At 36.1% G+C, this 26,432-nt stretch overlaps 1 long non-coding RNA gene across 2 annotated transcripts; it reads left to right on the top strand.

Moving 5' to 3' along the window:
* Positions 1 to 17: 17 nt before the first annotated feature.
* Positions 18 to 26,432, top strand: LOC128015701 (uncharacterized). Of its 2 annotated transcripts, XR_008183991.1 has the most exons (4): positions 18 to 161; positions 247 to 373; positions 3,237 to 3,406; positions 26,270 to 26,432. It is a non-coding gene; the product is annotated as an uncharacterized LOC128015701 (long non-coding RNA). The 2 variants fall into 2 exon arrangements; XR_008183990.1 differs by lacking the exons at positions 3,237 to 3,406; positions 26,270 to 26,432 and having other exon boundaries at positions 247 to 424.

Here is a 26,432-nt window from a genome sequence, read left to right as displayed (position 1 = left end):
GTCGGTGAAAACCCTCTATACCAAATTTGTAACTTAACTCGGTTGTCAAGTCAAAGGGTGCTTTTTTCAATCAGAAGACAGCATCTTAGCAGCCAAGTCATCAAGCCACATCGAAGGATATCTCACGTCCTTCACTTGGTCTGTTTTGAGGAACACATCAGGTTTGTCCTTCTGTTAATTTTTATTTATTTAATATTATAATATTTAAAGTATTCTTTAATTTATTTACTAGACGTCTCATTCCAGTGTTTAATGCTGAGCTGGACTATAGCCTTGAAACCTCAGAAGGACTGGATTTGGAAAGATGCAGCCTTCTGTTGGAGAAGCACATTGATCTGAGAACTGTCTCTCTTAATAACCCAAGAAGCGTTGAGTAAGCTGAAAGTTGGTTTTCGTAACTTTTTTATTAAAACAAACAAAAATTCTTTCAGCTAAGAGATGAGTGAACTTATACACTGATTGGGGCACACACTGGGACACAAGTCATCATAATAAAAAGAAAACATATTCAAAGAATCTTAAAAAAGCACAACTTTGATATATATATATATATATATATATATATATATATATATATATATATATATATATATATATATATATATATATTAGAGGTGGGCATAGATTAATTTTTTTAATCTTGATTAATTGCACTGTGATCTTGAAATTAATCTAGATTAATCTAGATTAATCTAGATTCAAATGGCTCATTCGAATTCTGCCGAAGGCATTCAGAATATGTGTTACCCAAATAAAATTTACAAACAGTAAGTCTTTGAGCTAGGTGGTGCATTAGAAAAGGGGCTCATCTCCTGTTTCCAAAATGCATCACAAAGTGCTTGAAAAAGCTGTAAAGTAATTCCACGTTGCACAAGGTGCAAACAACCTTAAGCCTGTTTCACACCAATGTTTAAGTTTTTTTCAAGTTTGTAGGTGTCAAGGTACAGAAACCAAATAATTAAATGTAAAATAGCACTGGATAGTCTTCAATGTAAAAATGAAATATACAATCAAACCTACATTTATTCAGACACCTTCAACATTTCTCACATTATTACAGTTTTGCTATATATATAAAAAATTATATCTGGTGTCTGAATAATTTTTGGTTTGACTGTTAAAACTACAAAGTAATTCAGTCAAGAGCAGTGAGTGATTTTCTTTCTTGGATAAACATTACAGCAGCCAGTAGCTAAATTAGGCGCAGTCACTTTAAGAGACGATGAACGCATCCAATATAATACACATACCATTTATTTCCTCAACTGTTTACTTTCACTTAAGAAATAACTGACAGTTTTTTTCAAGCATAATTTCCAAGGTGGATATTTTGACATATTTTTTATGTATTTGTTATCACAAGAGCAAAAATAAGCAAATTCGATGTTCAAGTGTTTTGAGACGACTATCTCTGCGTGAGCCCTGAACACCAGAAAGCCGCGAGTACTGAATTGGGCTCTTTCACATCTTTTTGTTTGTTCAAACTGCGATTTTTATTTGTTCGTTCAGGTGCAGGAGGGACTTCGAGGAAAACTTTGAAGAAGAGAGCTCGGTTCAGCGTCGCTGTCCGTGATACACGGCTCTCGATCTCTCTCGTGCGCACCGAACACAGCGCATGAGTAACCAGCTAAGCTACTCTGTTCAGCTTTTCTGCGTCTTGTGTTTGGATGCTTAAATGTTTAAATCGACAAGCGGTAAGGCTTAAAAACATGTGAAAAATATAAGCTTTCGTGACGATGCACAGCAGTGGCCCGTCAACTGTCCTGAGCTTTTTTTTTTTAGGCTGGCCTCAGCCAGTCGGTTATATAAAATATCAAGGTGAAAGTCGTCATAGCTTACTTAGAAAAGACACAGCTCCCAACTCAACTTTGAGAATAGATTAACGGCGATATTTTTTTTTTATCGCCCGATAAGAGGCTAGCGTTAACGCAGCACGTTAACGCCGATAACGGTCCACCACTGATATATATATATATATCCATATATGGATTTTTGAACAAGCTGATAGAAATGAAAATGATAGAAATGATAGAAATGAATAAGACTTACAGAAAGCCCTTATATCCATATGTTTGGACATGTTTTATGCAAATTACAAGCTCCATCATGATCCTAATTCTGCACCTGTTAATGAACAATAGTACTGAACAATAAAAATTGTTGAATTAAGTATCACCAATGTTCAGCAGTATCATACAGATTTTCCACTGGAAATACATAACTCTGGACTAATTAGTAATATAACAACACAGTGTTGTAAAACATGTGAATCTTGTGAATAATGTATGATAAAATCTTCATATTATGCTTAATAATTATACAACACCTGATGTCCCAGTGTGCACCCTACATGACCCATAGGTCCTTTCTCAGTGCATTATATAAAGTCATTTTTCTAGATTCTTTAAGAATTACATAGCTGTGTTTTACATGGAGGTCTGAAACATAAGTTACCTTGATCAGCAAACAGATGAGCAGAGAAAAGCAATCTTCATAAGACAGGTGATTATGTAAAAGTCATTTTCCCTGTGACTTGCAGCTCTAGGTAAAGAGGAATGACACATAAATGGTTACATGGAAGTAAAGAACATGTGGTGACAGATCTAGAATCTTGTTGTTTGTTCCTCTTGAAACACCTTTTGAAAACCCGATAACATAAAAGCTGCCGTGGATGTTTGTACAGTGCAAGAGTATCATCAGCAGAAAAGAAAAATTAATTATTCTAATACAGCTGAATGCAAAAATGAAAGCAGTATAAGGAAGGTGAATCAAAATATGATTATGATGTCAGTAAAAGAACTTTGTCTCAAAAATGATCATATTTTAAGACAGTTTGATATTTCAGCAATATCTAAATAATACAAATCTTACATTTGTCTTAAAAATGTAATATAGATATGGTAAGCATATAAAACCCTTCTGTCTGGTATCTAAAATATGCATTATGTATTAATATTATGCATTTATCCTCAGTCCATCGTCTACAGTAAAGTTCTTAATAGGAACCTTTTTAAAAATTCATAGACATTCTTTTTATAAGAAACAATTCTTGTCATTAGCAGAATAGGGTGTTTTATTCAAAGGCAAGTTAACCGAGCAGAAAGCACATGCTTTTTGTGTCATTTAAAAATCAATGAAGACTGTGTTGTGTTGGAAGTTTTGTGTCTTGCTTTAAGGTTTACTTCTGCATGAAAAAACTCCCCTGGTGAAAAAATTAATTCCTCTTTCTGAATCAGAAAGAGTCTTCAGACCTTCAAGTCACACAGTCTGCGGTGCAACGTGTAATGAGGACGCAAGGTCGTTTTTGATGACGAAGCCTTCAACCCACGTTCCATTAGAGTGACTGCTCGAGGGGATGATGAAAACATAAAAACCAAATAACATCCTGACTTAATGAACCTCACAGGTACAGGTTTGACTCTCTACAGACTCCGTTTTAAGCTGAATGTTTGCAATACTATATATATATATATATATATATATATATATATATATATATACTGTATATATATATATATATATATATATATATATATATATATATATATATATATATATATATAATCCCAAACCTGTATGACATTCGTTCTTCACAAAAGGAGACATTTAAATGCATGGTTCATGTCTTCTGTGCAATTACAGTTATGGTTGCTGGAGCTTTTAAGCTTTAAAAAGAATTCAAAGGAACCACAATATAAGTCTGTATGACTCATGCTCTACATGACTTTCAAAGTCATATGATAGCTTTGTGTGATGAACAAACCTAAATAATTCACTGAAAATCTCCAGTGGTTTGTTAGCCATTGTACGGTGATCACTGAGTCAGTGAGGTCAACTTGACAACCAGATGAACCAGATCAAAGGTCTGAATAAACTGTCTCATTAAAAAGAGCTGATTCAAAAGAATGATTTGTTCATGAATAGGATATCTAGTCTATGAATTCTCAATAATGTGTCAAACAGAGTTGATGACATGCATGTTAAATGTCTGTCTCACAAAATAAAGCTGTCAAATGGCTTCAGAGGACTTGGAATATAGTGATTATATATATATATATTGCGTGATTCATATGTACCACATGTTTGTTTGTTTGCAAGTTTGGAAGAGGGTGAGTAAATGACAGAATATTCCTCCGATAACTGCAGTAGAGCTGAAGATCTTTGCCCGAACCCGACGGGACCCGTCGGGACCCGACGGGTTCGGTCGGGTTCGGGCTTAATTTCGATCATCTTACGCGGGCTCGGGCTTGCGCTCCGGTTTGCGAGGTAAACGAGCGGTCATGTGATGTGTTTCGATTAGCGGGAGAAAGATGCGAAAATGAATGCTGAGCAGGTGTAACGGAGGCTTGCCTCTGGTGATTACGTTTTGGTTGCACCAGCAACTAAAGCAAAGTCTGAGGTGTGGAAAAGTTTTGACCATGCTTATAATGAGAACAACGAGTGAATAATGACGCACCATCAGTGAGCGCAGGAGCGCGCTGAAGACCTCTACAGTGGATTCAATAATTTTCCTCCACATAAACATGTAGACCTAGCCTAATCTCTGTGAGTAAAGGTTTTTCAAATGATAACTACATATTCATTGAGTCTTAAATGCATAATGTTGACAGAGTGTTTACGCTAATGTTGGCATTATTCTTTTATTAAATAAAGCAAATCCGGCGGAGCCTTTATCTTAATTTCGTTATTGCCAAATACCCATCTTAATTTAAAATTTATCTTAATTTAATTTTTTTTAAATTACTCGTTTTTATTGGTGCGTTGGTCTATTTATAGGTCAAATGAGCCTATGTCTAGAATGCTCAGATGTTACGATGTGACACAGGACTTATTTTATTTCTTTATTCCAACTTCCAAGTGGTCTAGTCTACGTTAGTTATGAGTAAATTATGTAAAAACATGAATAAATTGCTCATTGTTTTTCAAAAGGCAAAAGAGCTGTGTGCGTGCGCACATTTGAATAATGTCAGGCTGTAAATGGGTTCGGGCTTTAAAAAAGCTGTCAATCAAAATGTACTTGTCGGGCTCGGGCCGAAACCTGTCGGGCTCGGGTCCTGTCGGGCCTAACTTTTAAGGCCCGATTACAGCTCTAAACTGCAGGCCCTGAGCCAAAAAGGTCTGGTCGCACTAGGGGGCACTATTGATGCACCCAGTATTGCTGATCTTCCCCTCTCTACTGGGGGGGAACCACCCCTTTCATCTCCAACTAAGCTTTAATATCTTATTTTATAATGTGTGAGTGTTAATTTGAGAAAGACACACACACAGACACTTTATCCTCAGCAGGCTTGATGATGACATCAATCTTAATGCACTATTTATTTTTAGAACTGTCATGCCAGTCGTTGTGATGAACATTTTCAAATAAAACTTTGTAATTGTGAGTCCTTGTTTTAAAAAAAAGGGCTTCAGTGCAATGTGAGGTACAATGAATGTGGGTCTTTATTTTATGAAGTTGTTCAGTGTCTTCAGTTAGACTGCTAAATAACACTAGTGCTCTTTAAGGAAACATCTAAATATGTTGCTATGTCTTTGTACAATACAATTAGTTTACTCATCCCAGATTGTGCACCAACCTCTGTATAATAGGCCAGTGACCCACTTGACACTCTTTTCTAATGGTAAGCCATTTCTCTTTTGTTGTCATGCTGACTTCATGAAAGAAAAACCCTTATGAATGCTCTCTGCCCCAAGTGCCTTAGTGCAGAGAGCTGCAGTTGACATGCCATCACCATGCTAAAGAACTCCAATCAACATAAAAGCTATCGTGGCTACCACGGATATCCCTGGAGACTTTTCGAGACAAAAAAGCTGCCATTTTTTTCAGGACAAACAAGGGCGTTGATGCTTGGTGTGTGTCTGTTTCTTTGATAACAAGACAAAAATATAATAAAACAAACAGAAGATGCTCTCACGCCAATCCTGAGAGCTCCATCCTTTGATGAGGATGTCACACTCAAGTTTTCAAACGATCGTGTCAGCTACAAGAGCCCCGGTGCTTCCTGTGGTGTCACTCAGAAGTGATGTGAAATCATCTAATTTGACGGGAGCTTTTCATTGATGCTGTTGCCTCCCTTGATGTGAAGAAGGTAATGGTTTAGCTTGTAGAACAGTTAGATCCGGTCTTATCTGACTGACCAAAATTAGCTTTCCAAGAGTACTGAGGTTTAATACAACAGTTAAGGTGAAAAACATTATGCAAAACAGTAGCATGTTCCAAATTCACAGTATTCATTGAACAGTGGGCAAAAATTCACTCAGATGACCAGCTATATCCTGAAGTGCCACTGGTGACTTTACTATTTGTAAATGGCAGTTAAGCAACGCAACTGACTCTGCTAGGTCAAATGACAATGCGAACATGACGAGTCTATTGTGTCCTTATTATATTTATGCTTCAGACATTCATACTATATAGAATGACCAGAATGAACACTTGCAAAGTAATTAGTAACTCAAGAGAAATACCTCCTGAGAAAGTTTGCAATGTCGGATGAATCCATTGTGTTTATGAGAGAGTCTTTGAATCATTCACTCAAACAATTCATTCAGCCATGCCGCTGATGTGTTGCATGGAGATGCACAGCATTTGATTCAGCGTTAACAGGGCAAGAACAGACAGACTGGAACCTATTGTGTCTAAAATGTAAGTTACTTAATATTCATTTAATATTTAATGCAGTATAGAAGCAGTAACAATGCATTTTTATCTGAAATATCAGCACTGATGTGTCCGATATTTAGTACAGCAGCAATTCCCGCACATGTGATATTGCTTAATTTAATTGATTTGCTCTTGAATATTCAGTTTCACCAGCCCTTTGACATTTGGTGATGCTGAACTGTTTCTGCTGAAAGTGGATGCCACAGTTTTTAGCCGATTCTTCAAAAAGCAGCAAATAAATTAATTGAGGTGCTATGAAAGTGAGTTCCAAGTATTAGTGAGCTCATTTTTCCTTAATCACTTTGAAATGGGATAGAGTCCAGACAACAGTCCAAGTGGCTATTCCTTTGAAAGAATATGAATTCAAGTTATTTGTGCTCTAGTTCAGTCTGCAGATTTCACTGCTTGCACTTTAAGCAATCCATGTGGAAATAATCTGAGATTATCCCTCCCTGCTGATGCTCCACATTTTCAAAATGGATTTCCCAAAACAAGTGCAACCCTATTCTTACAATGGTCATTTTTTTTGGTCTGGATAGCATCTGCTTTTGTCAGCAGGCTCTCTTTATGATTAAGGACAGTAGACTCTCATTCGGAAAAACAAGACACTGCTAAGCTGGAAATACCGCTGCGAGATGAATAAATCCTTGCATGTTTGTTTTTGCTCTTGCCCTGCATTTTACACAGGAATACAATAACAACCCCACCTATGGTTTTACAAGATTCCAGCCTGTGAAGAACAAGCAAGTTTTTGAGTAATCTCTGCCAATCATTGTCCCTGATGTCCTTCTAAGCTCACATAGAAACATGTTTTACAAGATAGAAACATGTTTTACAGATGTACTGAAACCCCCTCAGGCTTTCTCTGTACATTCAGCTGTGGAGTCCTCAAGGCACTCAGCTTCACTATCCTACAAGCACACATCTCTAAGTACCAATTGAGTGTTGATATCAATCCTTGATGAAGTGCTAGAGGATTGGCAATGGCCTTAAGGGGAAGAGGATGCAGGGATCACAAAAAACAAACATTAGTGAGAGGATTTAAGGGTGAGACCGTGAGACTGTGGGTGGGAGATGACTCAGATGGTGCAGAATTTCACAACAACATGTGATGCACTGAGGTGCTAAACCACAAATCAAATAATTGGTAGACAGACAGAAAGGAAATGACAAGGAACTAGTGTGTGGAAACAAACTTTTCTTTTTCCATTTACATCCAATTGATTTCAAGTAATTGTCTTATCATGGTTGCCATCGTTCCTATTTGAACACACTGCAGGGTTTTTTTTTTTTTTGCATCGAGATTTATTAATATCAAACATTGCAGGACAATCATATAATATAGGCTACAGATTTGATGAGATTAGAAATACATGAAAACATTAAATTTAAGTCTGTGAATACTGTGGCAGCACTTTTCTGGAAAATAAACATTTGCCTAAGGTAGACAGTGCGACTGCACTCACACATCTGTATTAAAACACAGCCAAAGCCCTGTTAAAATTCCAACTCTTCATGCTCTCTCACACTTCTGACAGATAAATCTGAAATTGTATTCTCTTTTTTTAGGCTTACCATGTGGAAAACCAGGAGCACACTGCAGGGTATAATATATATATATATATATATATATATATATATATATATATATATATATATATATACACACACACAATTTATTACTGTGGTATTTGTTGATACATTTATTATAAGGATACTTTGACAAATAGTTCAAAAGAACAACATTTGCTTAAAACAGAACTATTTTGTGTAATTATTAATGCTTTTAGTGTCACTTCTGATCAATTTAATGCATTTTCGATGATTTATAAGAGTGACAATATTATAATATATAATATTAATGTATAATATTATTAATTATAGTATCATAAAAAAACTAAACATAAACATCTTACTTCCCTCAAACTATCCATATTACAACAATAACATATTATAATATTATATATAATATTATTGTTATATTATAACAATAATAAACTAAAAATGATATTTTTAACAATGAATGCTAAAAATATTTATTATCTTTAGTACATTAGTTAATTTGACAGTCAGTGAATTTTTGTTGTTTTTGTTGGCAGTTGCATTCAAATGTACTTGGCTTAAAAAACTGTTTGAATATTCATGATGTTTTTTGGAAGACTTTTAAATACTTAATTTCACCACATGGCCCTATGAAATATGTCTGTCTTTGATCTGGAACTCCTTACAGGCCAATAAAGTGGCATGGAGGCAGTGTAAGATTTTGGTATCTGGTGGCCTGCAGTGTCCAGGATAAATAAGCACTAGATTGTTTGTTTACTCTGTGAATGACAAGAGGGAGTAGAGAGGCCGGGGGGAACAGATGGACAAGGTCTTCAGGGGGCTTCAGAAACACTTCAGCCGCAAAGCCGTTTCACCTCACTGAGGGGTTTGGCAAAGTCAAAGACACCCTCTTGTCTGCTCATTCTCCTGATGTTTGAAAATGAGCTCAGGCAGTTCCCTCACCACGCTCAGATCCGTCAGCCTGATTGGTGCCTCCATAACACCTCGCACTTGTGTCGACAGCAGCTTTCGACAATCACGCCTAGCAAATCAGGCTGTTCTCTGACAAAAATGAACGGCGGACACCATCCTGTTTTTGACAAGGAGGGCAAGGCTCTAGTAGCTTATGAGTGCGCCTCATTGCTAACAGACCAAGACCGAATCTCGCAGCTCTCCCTGGAAACACACACCTGTTTCTGCACTAAAAATATCAAGGAACAATATCTAAGTCCAACTGTCACTTATACATTGGTACACTTATGAGACTCCGCTGACCTTTTTAATCTGACGGACAATGTGACTGTGCAGCAGAAATATTGAGCCACAAGTAAACAGGCAACTTTGGCCATAGTGGCTATAATTGAATTCAATATGATCTTTTATGTCAGGGAAGGAAACAAAGAGAGTTTGCTGATATGAGTAGGCAGCCATAAAAGTCTGGCTTCAGTGCTTTTCTATGCAGTCTGCAAAATCCTTTGAGATTTTGGCCTTGCTTTGAGATTATTACCTCGGAAATACATCAAAGAATCAAGCAATGAATTGCCCATTATTGCCAAATTATTACTGTTTGGAGATGCAGCCAGGATTGTGTGAAGCAATTTTCTCTCTCCACCCTTTAATACTTTCCTAGATTTCCGTCATGGGGATAATGCCCGCTGCAAAATAAGCAGCAAACGTGCAATTTAATAACAGGCTGTACATTGGTACATCGCAAGGATCCCACCATTGGATTCAAATGTACAAATTCCTTAAAATCATAATCTAATAAACTGGCTGAGCTCTCATTTTCTGAGAAGAGATTTACCAATGTATTTGCGGCTTAAAAATCACAAAGAACTGCAGTACTTTGTCACTAATGTTGTGTCACTAACCTTTTATTCCACGTAAGAGTCTCTTAAAGAAACCTGGAAGAGTAAATAAGGCTGCAACTGGTGTTTGAGCAATGGCGAAACTGGCCCCGGTGTGTAAAAATGGTGGCTGTAATGATCTTAATGTCTTTCCTATAAATTAAATTCAAATAGCCATTTCAACCATGCACTAATGGATGCATAATTCCAGAGTTATAATTGTAAGCCATCAGGCCATTTAATAGCCTCTATCCCTGAAAGAATACCTTGAGAAATGGAAAGCCAGGAAGAAGCACTGATGACTTCAGAGCTGAAGTACCATCATGTACATCCGATAAATTTTGGCCGTTGTCAAATTCTTTCGTTCACCCACGGAATGAGCATCATATAATCCTGAGCACCCAATTCACGTTCATTCTCTACTATTTCTCCTTCTTTCAAAGCTTTGGCAAGCTTTAAGTCGTGCCTGACAGGTCTATTTCGCTGTCCTTCACAGGCAGTATGTGCGGGTCCCGGGAGCTCCAGGTGGCTGCTGACCCTCTGGGGGATTATGTCTCAACACTAAACTGTGTGAGAGAGGGTTGAGGGGGTAATTAAAACTAAATAATAAAAGTTGCTCTTCAATCCAGGGGTGAAATTTCAGATCAATGAAGCCAGAGGGTGGGCAGCTGTTTCCTGCCCTAGGCGCAGACCACAAACACTAGGATCACAAATCTATTTTCTTCCTGAAACCATTGACAGATTGAGCTAATAACCAAAGCTCTTTTGTCTCCGTCACCAGAAAAAATGACAATTAAGGAATATTGTCTATGTAAACTTAGACAGAAACAACACTCGCAACAATATATATACCAACAGTTAGTTCTTGCAGAATACACCACCCACTACATTCAAAACAGCCTGAAGGTAGTTTAAGGTGATTGCATTTGTTTATTTGCTGCAATACTGTTGTCTTCACAATGCACCTGAACGTTTTAATACTAAAAAATAGTCTTGGAAATGCTAATTCTGCTCTAAATTTAAGTGCTGTGAAGTCAGTCCTGATGTTACAACTAGCCATGTTAGTAATGATTGCTAGGCAAGAATAAAAATAAAACCAGAAAAGCAAATAATTCTTTGCGCTCAAGAAAAAACACAGCGCCTCATGTCTTTTCAAACACAGTGATGAAAGAGAATAATATGCAGGATTAAACAAAGGCTTCTGCATAAACAAAGAACAAATCCATTAAATGAGTCCATTGCTGCTGTTGTATTTGCCACTGCAACATGTTACAAATAGTTGTTTTGGTCCTCTGTAAATGCCTGTTTTATATTTAAAAAAAAGGGGGAATAAATGAAAAAGGCTAATGCCACACAAGGACTGGTTTTAAAAAGAAAATAACCACCTTTTATCCTTGTGTTACCATACAATGATGTATCAATGATAATACCTTTAATTATACTACGCCGCTGAAGGATTATCATATTCATATTGATGATTACAATATTCAAAATAACATTCAGATTAAAATGCTATTTAAATTCCAAAATCTGAATCAAATTTTACTTGATAGCAACCGGTATATGCAATTTTTTTTTTTTTTTTCTGTATGAAAAATGTTCCCATACATAAAACATAAGGGGTATTTTCATAAATTAAGCTTGGACTATGGTGGAAAAACATAATTCCTAGATTATGTAATACCCCAACTTCTTCAAAACACAAAGCCAAACAAAATGAAGCAGGCTTACAAGATTAGTTTGAACTGCAATTCAGAAAACTCAGACTTCATCAGGCTTGGAATATAGAGCAAGAGACTTATGGACTACTTTCATGGTGTTCTTGAGGCCTTTTTCTTTTCTTTTTTCTTTTTTTTTTTTTTTTTTTTTTGAGGCTTGAAAGCTTCAGTCCCATGGGGAATAATTGCAAGGAAAGAACAACCAGTACAATTCTCCTTTTGTGCTCCACAGAAGAAGTGAAGTCATTCAAGTCATTTGAAACTACAAGATAGATTGTTCATTTTTAGTGGAATTATCCTTTTAATTCATTATCATATGGGGTGTGGCCAGTTCAAATAGAATTCTAATTCCTAATTGAAAAGGCTTCAGTTTACAAGTTCTATATATTACCCAAGCCTTTTATTTTTAGCTACTTTTTTTCTTAGTGAATCAGTACCTCTTTAAATCATGAATGAGAGTGACCATGATTTTCCAGTCCACATGCTAATCTAGGCTACTCCTGTCTCACTGGGAGATATCATTCATCCTCAATATATATAAATATATATTTTTTTCAGTGTTGCAGTCAACAGAGATTGAAGTGTCATTTGCACTTTCAGACTGACCTGGTCTTTCTTCCCCGGTGAGTTCGGCAGGAGTGTGAACACAAAAGCCAGCAGTGAAGGGTCAGTTCCTTGCCTGAAGGGGTTTGCCGTTACACCACATGGCCTGATGAGCTTTTCTTAGTTCTGTGTGGAAGGGCTGAAAACTCGTTTGTTAGTAGAAACCACAGAGAATTATTCTACAATACAAGCTATCTTATTGAAACTGCAGCATAAGACCTTCTATGCCACTCTTAATAACTGCCGAATGGATGAATTTCATATTTGTACAAATCATACCTCAATCCCATAATTAATTTTGATTGTGGTTATAGGGGATTCTCTGTGAAACAATTTCAGGATTCATTTTCTCTAGAGCAATACTTCTCATATTCATTACTTCTGGCAGTCATCCTATAATGATTGCATATTATGTATTTTTTCAGTTCCTTTAACTCTCAGAAAAGAAATTTTATTGCTATTACAAAATACTATTTAAACTGAACATTGCATTGAAATGGTGACTCCAGTTGTTTTGTAAGAAGAAAAGGCACTTTTTCATAAATTACTAACAATCTTTGAGCTACTGAACAATTACACAGTGCAGGGATAAGTTAGTTGCAAGCTGTATTTTATAAGCGTGCAAGAGACATGTCAGTGAATTGAGATGGTAACTATGCATTCACCCTTTGCCACAGACACTGCAGATCTATGAGAGTGAGCCTTGTTGCTAGGATACAGAGCATGGCTCCTTAAAGGGAGCGCTGAAGAATGGAGAGAACTGGGAAGAGAGATCTTTTGAAACTAATGGCTTTTCGATGAATTTTGAAATAGAGCTGATCATTGGAAATAATTACATATAACTATACTGGTTCATATTTTGTTCAGTTCGCTCTCTCTCTGACCTACAAAAAACAGCACAGGAGACGATAACAAACACTATACACAGAAACTACTGTTTTTTCTGCTTTAAACAATAAAGTTATATTATATGTAAGTAATAATGCACAGTACTGTGAAATAAACCGTGACAGATGGATAAGAAAAATAATTATGTTGACATGAACTATGTATTCGGACTGAAATGATCTGAATCGTAAAGCTTCTTCTAACTGTAAAACACATATGCACCAAGACGAACACAAAATAAATCAAGAATCAAGCAAGATTTAAAAAAATAGAAAGCTACTGCTAAGAAAAAAAAAATTACAATTTACAAGACGAACACCATAACAGTATTAAGTAATATATAAAGTATAAAGTAATATTAATAAATACGTCCTCACTCTTAATACAATCCATAACTGAGACACAACATAAATTATATTTGTAAGAAATGTGATACAAGAAACATGAAAGCAGTGCCAGTTTGAAAATCAGCATTCTGATATAAAGTGTGTACTTCCATTGACGACATACATATATATTAAAGGGATAGTTCACCCAAAAGTGAAAAGTCCCCCATGATTTACTCACCCTCAAGCCATCCTAGATGACTATATGACTTTCTTCTTCCAGACAAATCCAATCGGAGTTACATAAAAAAAATATGGTGGTTCTTCCAAGCTATATAATGTCAGTGAAAGGGGGTTTGAGAATTTGAAGAACAAAAAAGTGCATCCATTCATCATAACAGTGCTCCACATGGAAGAAAATCATGTACACCTAGGATGGCTCGAATGTGAGTAAATCATGTGGGGTAATTTTGATTTTTGACAGATTCTGTGGATATTTTATGGATTTTACATTTTCATAAGTGACGATCAATGTAAAAATATGCTAATTTATTATTGTTTATTTATTTTTTGTTAATTTGAAGGCATGACACATAAGCTTTGCTTGGGCAGCTGTACTGAATTAGCTTTCTGTCTGCCTGTCAACAACAGCTCTGACCCCATAACCCATTGTCTTAATTACATGTAGGATTCAAATGGATTGTCGTCCTTTAGAGATCCATTGTGAATTTTATTAGACAGCCTGGATGCAAGGTCCTCGAGTGGATAATTAAAGCAGAAAGGCAGTTTAGGGGATGAATTTAAAAATTCTGCCATTGAAATCATTCAAATGGCTAAACAGTTCTAGGGCCTCATATGGGAGCTGTTAACTTCTTATTAATAAAAATAAAGGTGGAATGAGAAAAGAAAATGTGGTGAAACATGTCTTGGCGAATCAATCTTTTGTATCCCTGTGGACAGTTTGAAGGTTCTTTTGGAGTGCAGGTGCTCTTAACACTTCTGTATCATTTATTCTCCACCTTTTGGCCATGACATTTAGTTTCTCCCCAAGTAACAGCAACGGGGGCCAATCAGAGACGAGGAGAGCAGCTGGGTTGAGTTGCACTCCCTCGCTTGGAGTGTTTTTTTTTTTATGTTTGTGTGACAGGAGCAGGAGCAGGACATCTTAAGAGAACTTCCACACACATGAGTGCTGGCAGAGAATGCAAAGACCTGCTAATGCTGACAGAAAAAAAGGATGGATTCCTCACACACCCTGATCTTGATGTCTTCGTCAAAATCGACAATTGATAGATCTGAAGAACCGACAGGAACACTTACCACCACTAAGACCTGGCGAAGGGCATTTAAAATATCTTGTTATTTAACGACATTTTGCCCTCAGCTACATTAAAGAAGAGAGTTTTATCTGATGAGATGAGCTCACAAAATTATAGCCTTGTCGAATAATCTTCATTTCTACTAAATTAGCATTTTGGAATGCATAAATATACCCGTGAGATTTTCTCAGATTATATTTTGTAGGAGGCTCTCAGATTTTCCATGCAAAATGCAGTGACCCTTTTAACCCAGGACAAATGGAATCATCTATAGGCTTAAAATTCTTATAATTCTGAGATGATTGAAACTGGTACCACTTTCATTCATAATATTAACATATTTGAAATAATAAAGGGGCTTAATAGATCATCAATTCATTCAAATAGTTAGAGATGTTACAAGAATTCTAATTAACTATAAGGTTTATAGAAAAGAGAAAAACTCCTCAAAAATGTTGTATGACCTCAAAAACATTTTACAGTTTATTCATTTCAGTTTATGTTGGTCATAGCAATGGTTTGATATTTCTGTATGCTACCACATGACTTACTGAATGTTTCATAATCGTTTTACTGTTTAAATTTAGCCGAAACACTTGTAATTTATAGTTTAATAGCAGGTTCAACTGTTACAACTTACCCCATACAGTGTGACAGAATTCTCTTCTATTGAGGAATGGTTTCATAAAATGTTCATTGAACTCTATCTGTTTTATTAGCAATAACAGTGGAAATGATATATATATATTTGTGGTCAATGTTTGTAGAATTAGTAACTGACCAAAAATAATGTTAAAGAGCCAGTAAGATGAAAATTCTAAGCTTCCTATCACTGTTTATAAGTCCTGTACAATAGGTTTAAATCCATCCAAGGTTAAAAAACATTGTCATTTTGTCAAAATATCATTTTAAAATTACCTCAATTCTCAGAGATCCCCAAACGGTTCGCGCGAAGCTGGTCAAAAGATTCAGTTTCCTTAAACCCCACCTTTCGGTAGCATACTGTGTTCTGATTGGTCAACTAACATAGTCAGTTTTGATTGGTTGTTCCACATGCAACGTCATGGTAAACAATGCGTTAGCATCTTTTTGGGCTGAATTATGTCTTATTCCTCTCATCGTGAAGCAAACAGTAAAATAAAAAACTTGAACAGTCTCTCGGAGATGCTTGTTGGTCTAAATAAAGTTGGTAATGAACCCTCTTTTATGGCCAAACGCTTTGAAAATCCCGCCTTGTACTCACCGAGATTAGAAAAGCAGTCATCAGTGAAATGTTGTGAACACAACAAAAGGGATTTGTTGTACTGCTCTGGTATTGTGGTAAAAATGAATTTTAGCCATTAGTTCTTCTGATCTTCATTCTTTGGCAGTGAAAATAAAACAAACTTGCCTTTACAATTAAAAACACACTGCCTCCTCGACATGATGCTATCACACCAACCAGAGCGTATTTGTGTGTGTGTGTGTGTGTGTGTGTGGGGGGGGGGGCAGTTCAGAATTCCGTTTCTCCCAAGACGGTAGGCGGAGATTATTATGCAAGGTTTTCCTAGTGACGTACATATAGATAGGCAAAAGATTTGAAATCTATAACGACTCGTTTCAGCGATTCAGAGTCGACTCCTTACTTTAGAAGCCAATAACTTTATAAATCGTGTACTTTTTGGTTTAATTACTTTGCACATTGTTTACACTGATGGACAGCTACATCATACACTGTCATACAGGTAATTTTTGATTTCCCATCTTTGTGGCTCTTTAACCAGATGTGTTCGCTGGAGTAAAATGGATGAAAACATTGTTTTGGTGGAAATAAATGGGAAACTATTTGGTAAAAGTTCACTAATTACAGGGCATTATTTACACATTAGAAGGATTGATTGGATTACTTTGTAAATGCTCTTGGTGTAAACATTTGTAAAGCCTCCTTGTGAGTAATGATACATCAGGTTTTAATGTGCAGGATCCTAAAGCAACTAAAGCTGAATGGAACTGCTAAAATATAATGTGTAAATATTTTAACCAGGCTAAATAAAGAAAATTCCGATGTGGTTTTCAGGTTTCTGTTCACTGTTAGAGTAATCAGTGTCAGAGTGGTCTGGATGACAAAATTACAGCACCTCAGCACTAAAACTAGCATTTTAAATGTCCTCGATTTTTTTCTGCACATACTACTGAGGCTTTCTGATTAGCACTTCTTAAGAGGACGGCAAAATTGGCAGCTTTCAAGAGAGCAAGTCTGATGACTCAAGCATCTATAAAAGTCAGGCATGCACAGTACTATTGAATGTTACATGACAAGCTAACATAATAAAAATTCTCCTCTAAAGATTCTATTTTTGCTGAGGACTTATGTTCAGAAAAAGACCTGATTAAGTGAACTAAGTTTTGACATGATGCTGGGCAGATTTATCTCAAAGAACACAACAGCACAAAATGTCATTATCTAATGTATTTTTCCTCAAACAAATTTTATCTAATTAAATAAATGGTCACACTTTATTTTAGGGTCCAATTCTCACTATTAACTGACCATTAACTATGAATTTGCCTCAATTAACCCCTTATTTGCTGCTTATTAATAGTTTATAAGCTAGTTGTTAAGTTTAGGGTATTGGGTAGGATTATGGATGGTATGCATTATATGTACTTTATAAGCACTAATAAACAGCCAATATGTTAATAATAGACATGCTAATAAGCAACTAGTTATTAGTGTGAATAGGACCCTATACTAAAGTGTTACCAAATAAATGAATAAATAAATGCAAATCATGTATCTTCTACAAACTAGACAATTTAAGACAAGACTCAATGTTCAATCCAAATCACACATTCTATGCATACATGTATACAGTATATGAATTATGAGGATTTGATTGACACAAACACACACACACATATTATATTCTTTAAATAAATTCTATTTTTATTAACTAATGAAATTATATATATTTAAATAAAAAAGTTTTAAATGAAAATTACCTTATTGTCAAAAACTTATACAGTTTATTTCATATCCACTGCAACAGTCTTTATGTTGTTTATCAGTCTATTTTAGATTCTTTAAGAATTTAAACTGGATCAGTTATCAAATTGATTCTTGTTGTCAGACCACAATATACTACACAGCAGCAGCTGTAAAAGTGTTCTGGTTAAACTAATGATCATGAATATACAAGTGGAAAATCCCTGAGAACGAAGTGCCCATATTGAGTCATCATATTTTACTTAAAGATAAGGAAAATTAGGGCAAAAGGGCAAATAGTTTGTCCAACTACACTGAAGAAAATAGAAAAATCTTGGCTGACATGTTTTACAAATGCTTAAGGATTAAAATAAATTATTGACACTTATCTCCAGAGGACAGGTGCTAAGGTTTGCAGTAAATAAATGCTACCCAAGGCAGTTTTCTGTAAAATTGGCACGTTTGGCATAGCACTGAAAATATGCCATAAAGCAATTGATTTTAACCAGGTTGAGGCCTCCAGAAGGCAATCAGATTGCTGTTTAAGAGACATTTATATCCAGTTGCCTTAGATTATATAATGTGAAAGTGTGTAACTGAAAAAAGATGACTGATATCTCCATGAATATCATTGAATGTCCTTCATCTAACAAGTGACTGGATTCTTCCAGCAACACAGCACATAGCATTACTAGCTAAATAACCTTGTTGCATCACACATTACAAATTACATGTCTGTTTTAAATTGAATACCATCCATCAAGACAAAACTGATGCTTGTACGAAATCCAATTGGACATTTTCTGGTGGAGAGATATGATAAGATGACAAAGATGTTTTAAAAAAAGAATAGGGAAAGCATTATTCTTTCTGTTCATTTTAATATACTCAACTGTCTTTTATGTCGAATATGAGAAATATGACCGGAAAGTGACAGGGGCCATTGTGATGAGTTCGGTACATTCCCAGCCCAAGAGGCCATGCTTCACAGTGATTTAATTGGAATAATGTATGAAATGAGTCATGCTTGCAGCCAGGAACGTTAACTCCCAGCTTCGCCAGTCTTGACAGAGATCAATGCACCTAACCTCGATTCAAGAAAACATCCTTTAATGGAAACCCTAGGGAACCATGCCAAGCTTCTACCCTTCATTTGTTTATTTATTTTTTTAATTTGTGCGACTGTAGTGCACACTTTCTAATTACCCACCGGAGTACAAAGGGGCTTGTGTCAGAACGCAATTTTTAAATCCCGTTTTATCATCTACATTCAACTTGTGATGTTCAGGTTTATTTTCTCTTTCATGCCTTGGTAGTTATGGGAGAACATGTTCAGACAAGAGTTCCTTGTGCTGTGGTAAACATGTTCTCAGACTAACAGCACAACATCTTGCATATAGAGAGCCTAATGCTTGAGATTAATGAGGTGTTGCAATGATGGCATAACATAATAGAGTTTTAGTACAATAAGTGACATAGTTTTAATCTCTTTTAAAATTGCTAAAACCAATGTGACCTTTGGAGACGGTCTTTTATGTCTCACTTTCTTTTATTTCTGAAGGAAATTAAATACATGCTTTTAGGTCATTTAGGTATGACAGGAGACTGTCCTCCATTGTAGACAGAGGTTTTCACAACATAGCTGATTTCTGCAGATTACATTAAAAACCCAGATGAATGGAATGAATGGGAGGAAAAAGCAGTAAATATAGGAAGTCAGCATTTTATATCTAAGCTTTTTTTGTGAATTATAAGAGATAAATGCTGATTTTGGGCTAGTTTTGATTAGCAATTTGGCGGGTTTAGTTGTGGGATCCAGATTTTTACTGTATAAAATTAAACAAATATATCCTTAAAATCTGAAATGTTGCAATGTTATTAACTGCTTATTTGCAAAATTATTAATATTACAAAAGGGACAATTAAAGCAATTTTGTTTTTAAATACATAAATAATTTATCTTAGCAGTCAGACAAAAAACAACAATTATGTTAATTCTAACTATGTGAGTCCATATTTAATGTGGATTGTATTTTGTTTGACCTTGTTTTAAAGAAAACACTAAGAGCTCATCAGCCAACCTGTCCGTGTTGGAATCTGCCTAATTTAAAAATTGTAAAATTGTCTTTGCTCTTCCAAGCCTTTTCAATAGGGGCAAAATGGTGTTTGTTGTCAACAGTTCAGAAGAAGCAAAATAAAGTGTGCGCACGTGGATTCGCTACAGGGGGGCATTTATTCACCGCCCCGGAGCCTTGTGAGGGACATTTTAATACAGATGCATGCACTTTATTTCATGTCTTCTGAACTGTTGACAAAAAACACCACTTACCCCACTGAAAGGCTTGGAAGAGCAAGGACAGTTTTTAATATAACTTTGATTGGATTATTCTGAAAGAGGAAAGTCACATACACCTTTAATGCTTCGAGGGTGAGTAGAAGATGGACGAATTTTCATTCTCGGGTGAACTAACCCTTTAAGATGAAATTGCAGCCAAATGCTGTAGAATTTGATTAGTCAACAACGAAAAGAAATTAGCAATATTTTCTTAGAATGACTGCAGGGTTAGTTGAATTGTAATATTAACATATAGCATTGTTTCTCTCATGCTGTATACTTTTAGAACTGACTTCAGAGTCACTCATCTAGATATACAAAAATGAGATGTGTAATAATTCATTACATGTCATGCACACTTCAAAGAGTATGTTATTCACAGACATTGTTTACATGCAGAGACCAGCGTTATTAAGACAATTAATAGCCACATCAGATATTTGTTTTACCGTTGTCAGCTGTTGCTGTTTCACCTATAGTGCAGTCATGGTACTGAAATACGCAAACACATTGCAGTATCTTCATACAGCTCAAATCAATTATTCATTCTGGAATTCTATTATTTTTCTCTGTCTACTTTTTATTACCGCAATCAATTCCCTTTCACATTGATATTATAATGAGTACCTGAATCCAGAAGCCACCCATGCTGGCTACATCCTCTCATTTGTATTTACTTTCTCAGCTTAGTGTCACACATTATGAAAGGATTCAGGTATGATTTATGTTTCCAATTCATGAAACCCAACACAACTTGTATGTATTCCAAACCCGTACCACAAACAATATATATAATAATATATATCATTATATATTACATTACACTGCTTTCAACCCAGATGTAAAAATGTGCTGAATATTAGATAAAATAAAATTCAGCCAAACATAAACCAAAACTCAAAGAGTACCCTTTGTCTTTACCCTCAAGAGCTGCAAGCATTGATTTGCTAAAGTCTTTCTTTCTCCTTGTCTCATGATTTTCCCCTTTATAAGACTACCTGGCCAGACTCCCCACTAGTCAACATTCCACTGACAGGCAACATGATCAAAAGCCAGAACTGTCACCACCTCACATTCGCTCTTTAATCGCTCTGAGAGGAAAAGGATGGCGGGGGATCTACTTTGGAACTGTCACTGTGCTCTTTTTCATACTTTTTTATGCAGCCATTAAAGCGGGCAGATGGAGCAGGCGAACCAACAGCACACATGAGAGGCTTTGCAAATGCACCCTCGGCGTATGCTAATGACTAGTTAGCGCATTCCGATTTCACCTGTCATTTGAATTCTGTTTAAGGTTAACTAAAAGCAAGAAGGTGGCTATTGTGCCGTGTGGATTATTTGGTTTGATTACCGAGGGAAGGGTTTTTACTTCAGATGGCCTACCACAAGTGTTTGTGATTGGAGTTAATCGCACGCCTGCTCCTAATTTGTATTTCAGACTCGCGACTGCATCGAAGAAATTACCATTCCAAGGTATAAATTATATTGTCAGACTGCAGGAGCTGAGCGATTCTACATGTCATATTCATCCAAGAGAGAGTGGAAGTGAGAAACACAGATTTGCTTTTTATTAAAGGAAATCACTCTTAAGGTAGTCGGATCATGTGCCACAGGCCTTCATTATCCTTTTCTCATGTCCAAAGCATTATGGTAGGCTATGAGAATTTGCCCCAGTTATTGTAAAAATGAATAAAGGGATAACACAAAAGAGTAGTTTACAAGCAAAGATCTATACTTATGAAATGAATCAGTTACAGTGGATCAATGATACTCATTTTACCCCAGTGTTACTCTCTTCCATTAAATGTCATTACAAGTTGTTTGTGATAAACTCAGAATGACTAAAAGAACTAAGCATGACTGATGACCGCAGAGTGTCTCTACGCTCCGATCATGAGCCGAATGAATCATCTGAAGCAGTAAATTAGCATTTAAGTCAATGATTTTCCCTCACCACTGTTTCCAAGTGCCGAGAGATTTCACAGTAAGTGGCCCATATACATTTCGCAAACCTCGGATACTTCACTGGGACCTTCACAGTTCAAAAGTGGCCACGCTGTTGTCAGCGAGTATCCTTTGTCGTGAGAGTCACTTGAGCAATCATTATGGTGAAAAGGTTAATTAGATTCCACCTGATTACAAGCCACGCTTATGTAGAGGCGACTGGCATACAAATATGCTTTTGACTGCCTTGCTCAAGCTGACTGCCTGTCGCAAGCCTGAAAGATCAATGGCGTTATTCGTTCATGCACAATGGAATCTATGCAGGCGTCCCCTCACGGCGCCACGTTCAATGGATCTCTTACTACAACACATTAAGTACCAATTACTCACTAATTAAAAGAAATCAGCGCATTGGGCTCATACGAGGAGCAAATGAATACATCTGATAGGATTAGTTGCCTCAGAGATTATTGAAAATGTATTCAACTATCAATGAAGGTGCATTGGCGTCTTGCAGGTAGTCAGGGTTTGATGGCTAATTGATCCCAATAGGGAAAATTTTTGCAAAGTCTTCCTGAAGAAATGTGAAAAAACGAAACATCACTGAAGAGCCCTGACATTTAACTGTCTTTGACAGATTTCAACAGAATATGCCTTTTTCTTAAACCATTTGGCAAATATGACCTTATTACAAAAATAAAGGAAGCACAGATCTGACAAAAATGCAGTGCTGATGCACTTCTTTTGAACTGAAACTGAAAAATATCTCTATCGGCCGCTCTATCTTAAAAAAAAAAAAAAAAAAAAACGTAAGACGTAAAGGGCTGCTAGCTCATAAACAGAGATCTGAGTTCAGATTGCTTGATTGGTAATTCGGCAAAGCTAATCTCCCCCTGCAAGAACCTTCTAAACACTCATGCTGTAAATAGTTTGCAGTAGATTTAGTGCTAGAGTAATTGAAAAAGCGTCGTAAGAAATAAAATGCTATTTCCATACGGGCTCAAAACGCAAGCTGGCATTGGAAACGAGAGGTGAGCAGGTATTAATGTATGTAAATGTCAAGTGAGAAATAGCCTAAGCCCAAAATGCATTCGTTTCCCAATGACAGGAACAGGTCTCATTATATTACCTGTGCAAATGTCAAGTCCTGTGATGTTGAGATGACACAGCTTGGGAAAATTGAAGAAAGGACAAGAGTCAGACGAAAAGGGGAGTGAAGGGTTTGGCTTGTTTAGTGATGGTGTGTTAGCCTAAGGGCTTGCCTCTCTGTCAGATAATTTCAGTCAAGAGAGGCCAAAACAATAGCACCAGCTGCACTTGAAATGTAATCCTGTTTAGCATGTTTATTTCCTCAAGGGGCATTTTTATACCTCTAGGTAGAGCTCATTTGTAGGGGTAGTACGGCTCTGCTTATCCGCCCTGAATACATGACGAAACGGCATCAGAAAAGATGCAGAAACTGTATACAAGTTTATCTTTTTAAGGATCTTTGTCTCAGCCTTTTTTTAAACATTTCACTAGATCTAAATTGCAGCTGGAATCACTTTCTACAGATACTGTACACTGTGATGCCACCTGACCTTTATTAAAAAGCATTGGAAGCACAATTTTTATAATTTTGTTTTGTTATTGTTTAAATTGTTTTGGGATAACTATAAAATGTGTATTAGACTATTATGTAACATAAAATTGACCTAGCATGGGGAGTAGGTAGTTTTTAACTAGGGCTATAAAGACATTTGAACAAACTTATTGTTCTCATAAATTTTTGTTAATAATCATTTTCTATTTTCGACTTGGGTGTCTGTCCATTTTCTCATTTATAAAATATTGTTTATATTTTGCCTATTTAATTTTGATAACTATTAGCTGTTTATTGCTAGAAGATTGCAAAAAATCCCACAAATTAAGTTTCTAATTTGCATTTAGAATGCATTTAGTCCAATTTTTGATAACAATGCTGCAAAACAGCAAACATAAAAAAAGTGTCATTTCATCAAAGGTCAAACAAATCATTTTCTAAAGGTTAAGCACCCTATTAACAAACTTAAAAAATAAATAAAAATGCTGTCTTGGTGAAAAGTACCTAGCAGTGACTAGCAGTGAAAATACACATGCAACACACACAACAGCAAATCCTCTTTTCATGATAATGGAGGTTGAAGAATCATGACTCATCCATGCTGAGTAAGCATATGGGCTTTTGTGGTTAGGGTCACAGGATAAAGTGAATTTTGAGACCATACCATCATTTACATAACAACATGCATATAGGCCTATATCTGATAATTGAAATGCCAAGTTTTTCCTATGAGTGCAGCAGAAGCTGGCTAAAATAAACAGACTATTTCAGGAAGTGTTGTATGTTTGATCACCACCTAGTGCACTGATTTATGTCCTCTGTATTACCTCTGCATTGCTAATATTAAAGTTAAGGCTAGACAGACATTAGGTATCTGATGTAATGTCTTCACAAACTGTGTAAATTGCAAAAACTATATGCAATGGCAATAAATTACGTCTCGTTTGTGCTAGCAGACATGAAGCACAATTTATTCCCACAAGTTTCATTTCCAGATGATGCGGAGTAAATATTAGGATTGTTGTGGTCGCCAACGTACATGCTCGATCTTGCTCTTAGACTGGTGCATTTTTTTTTCTTTTAATGTTGGGGTTAGTCTTTCACAATATGGTTTTCTGAAATGGATAAAAAGGAAAAGCAGGGTCTCTCCAAGTAATATGAATTTTCTTCTTATAGTGGCTGCATTAATATTTTCAACAGCAAGTGGTGGGGTGGGTTGGTGTCTGAGGAACAATGACCTTGGGAAATATCCATAGCACTCGGAGGATGCATTCAGATTTGTTTGAAAGTGTTTCAGATGGCTATCGGCCACTCCTGACCGAGAGTAAACACAGCAAAATGATAACAGTATTGAACTCACAACAAATCAATGTCTGCCATGTGACAGGCCTAAACTCTTTTCTCTATGGACTAGTCCCTAGTCACATATTATTTTTTTAATGTGCAGCTGAAAAAAAAAAAACAATACAAAAAACACCACTGTGGGTTCATTCATTGTGATGTAATCTCTTGGCAAAGAATGCTAACCTCTCTGTCTCTCATCTGTCACAATGATGGATCTTATTGTTTCACTACTTTAAGCCTTTATCTTTCATTGAAGTGTGACATTTATTTCAGAGTGTTTTTCTGCATACGGATGGCCTGAGTTAACACTGGGAAAATAACGCCATTGAAATGGATGACTTTCCAATACACAGAGCATTTGGTAGCAAAGAGGAAATGTAGTCATTTTCAGATCTCCCTCTAGACATTGCTGAAATAAATTAGCAAGAATGTTTTTTTTTTATTTTTCACTGTTGCTGAAACGAATGGAAGATGTCCCCTCAAATAAAAATAAAAAAAAAATAAAAATCATTATAATAATTGTGTCTTGAGACTGCAACACTGAGCATATTTTATTAGGTATATTTTTAATTCTGGCTAATTTTTATTCCCTACATCCTTACAATGATTTAAAAGCATTGAGATTTAGGCTTTTACACATCTTTGCCTCATAAAGTAGAGGAGACCAGGGCTAATTGTCACACTTTTTACTCAGGTGAATATTTCTTAGTGAAAGTCAATCTCCGAAGAGGTCCATGATTTAAAGTCTAGGCTAAAAAAAACAACAAAAAAACCCCAAAAAAACAATTGACCTTTTGTACTGAATGAATGATTTCCACATATTCAATAAATATGTAATAAAATGATATAATTAAAAATGAAATTTCCAAGCAGCATTGAAAGGGCCCTAGCACATGGATTCACCTCATGCATGTTTAAGTTAGTGTAAAACATGACATATCCTTTTGCCAACAGGTGGCGCTATGATTGCAGTTGAATTATTGGCCTTTAGAAGTCTTCAGGCAAGGACTCTTATCAAACAATTGCAGACCAGTCATTGCATTTTAGTTAGTTTAAAACATGACATATGTTACGTCCATCAGGACATATACGTTTATTTTCATTTATTTTATACGATCTGACTAACAATTGTGTTTTCTGTGTGTGTATACTGTGGTCCCCTCCCTTGCACCTCCTGCTCTCTGTTTGACAGGCTCATGAGTGCCACCTGATTCCTGTTCAAGCTCAATAGCTGGAGTACAAAGGGACCCACAGAACTGCAGTCCAGAGAGAGAGGCTGAGGTGCTCCGTGCTTACAACTACCATCTTCAGCTCCCAGTGCTGTTTTTATCTTCCGTGTTCATCGTTTGCTTTGC

This window comes from Carassius gibelio, chromosome A6 (genome assembly GCF_023724105.1).
Source record: "Carassius gibelio isolate Cgi1373 ecotype wild population from Czech Republic chromosome A6, carGib1.2-hapl.c, whole genome shotgun sequence".
Classification (NCBI taxonomy): domain Eukaryota; kingdom Metazoa; phylum Chordata; class Actinopteri; order Cypriniformes; family Cyprinidae; genus Carassius; species Carassius gibelio.
This window is presented reverse-complemented; position numbering and strand designations above follow the sequence as displayed.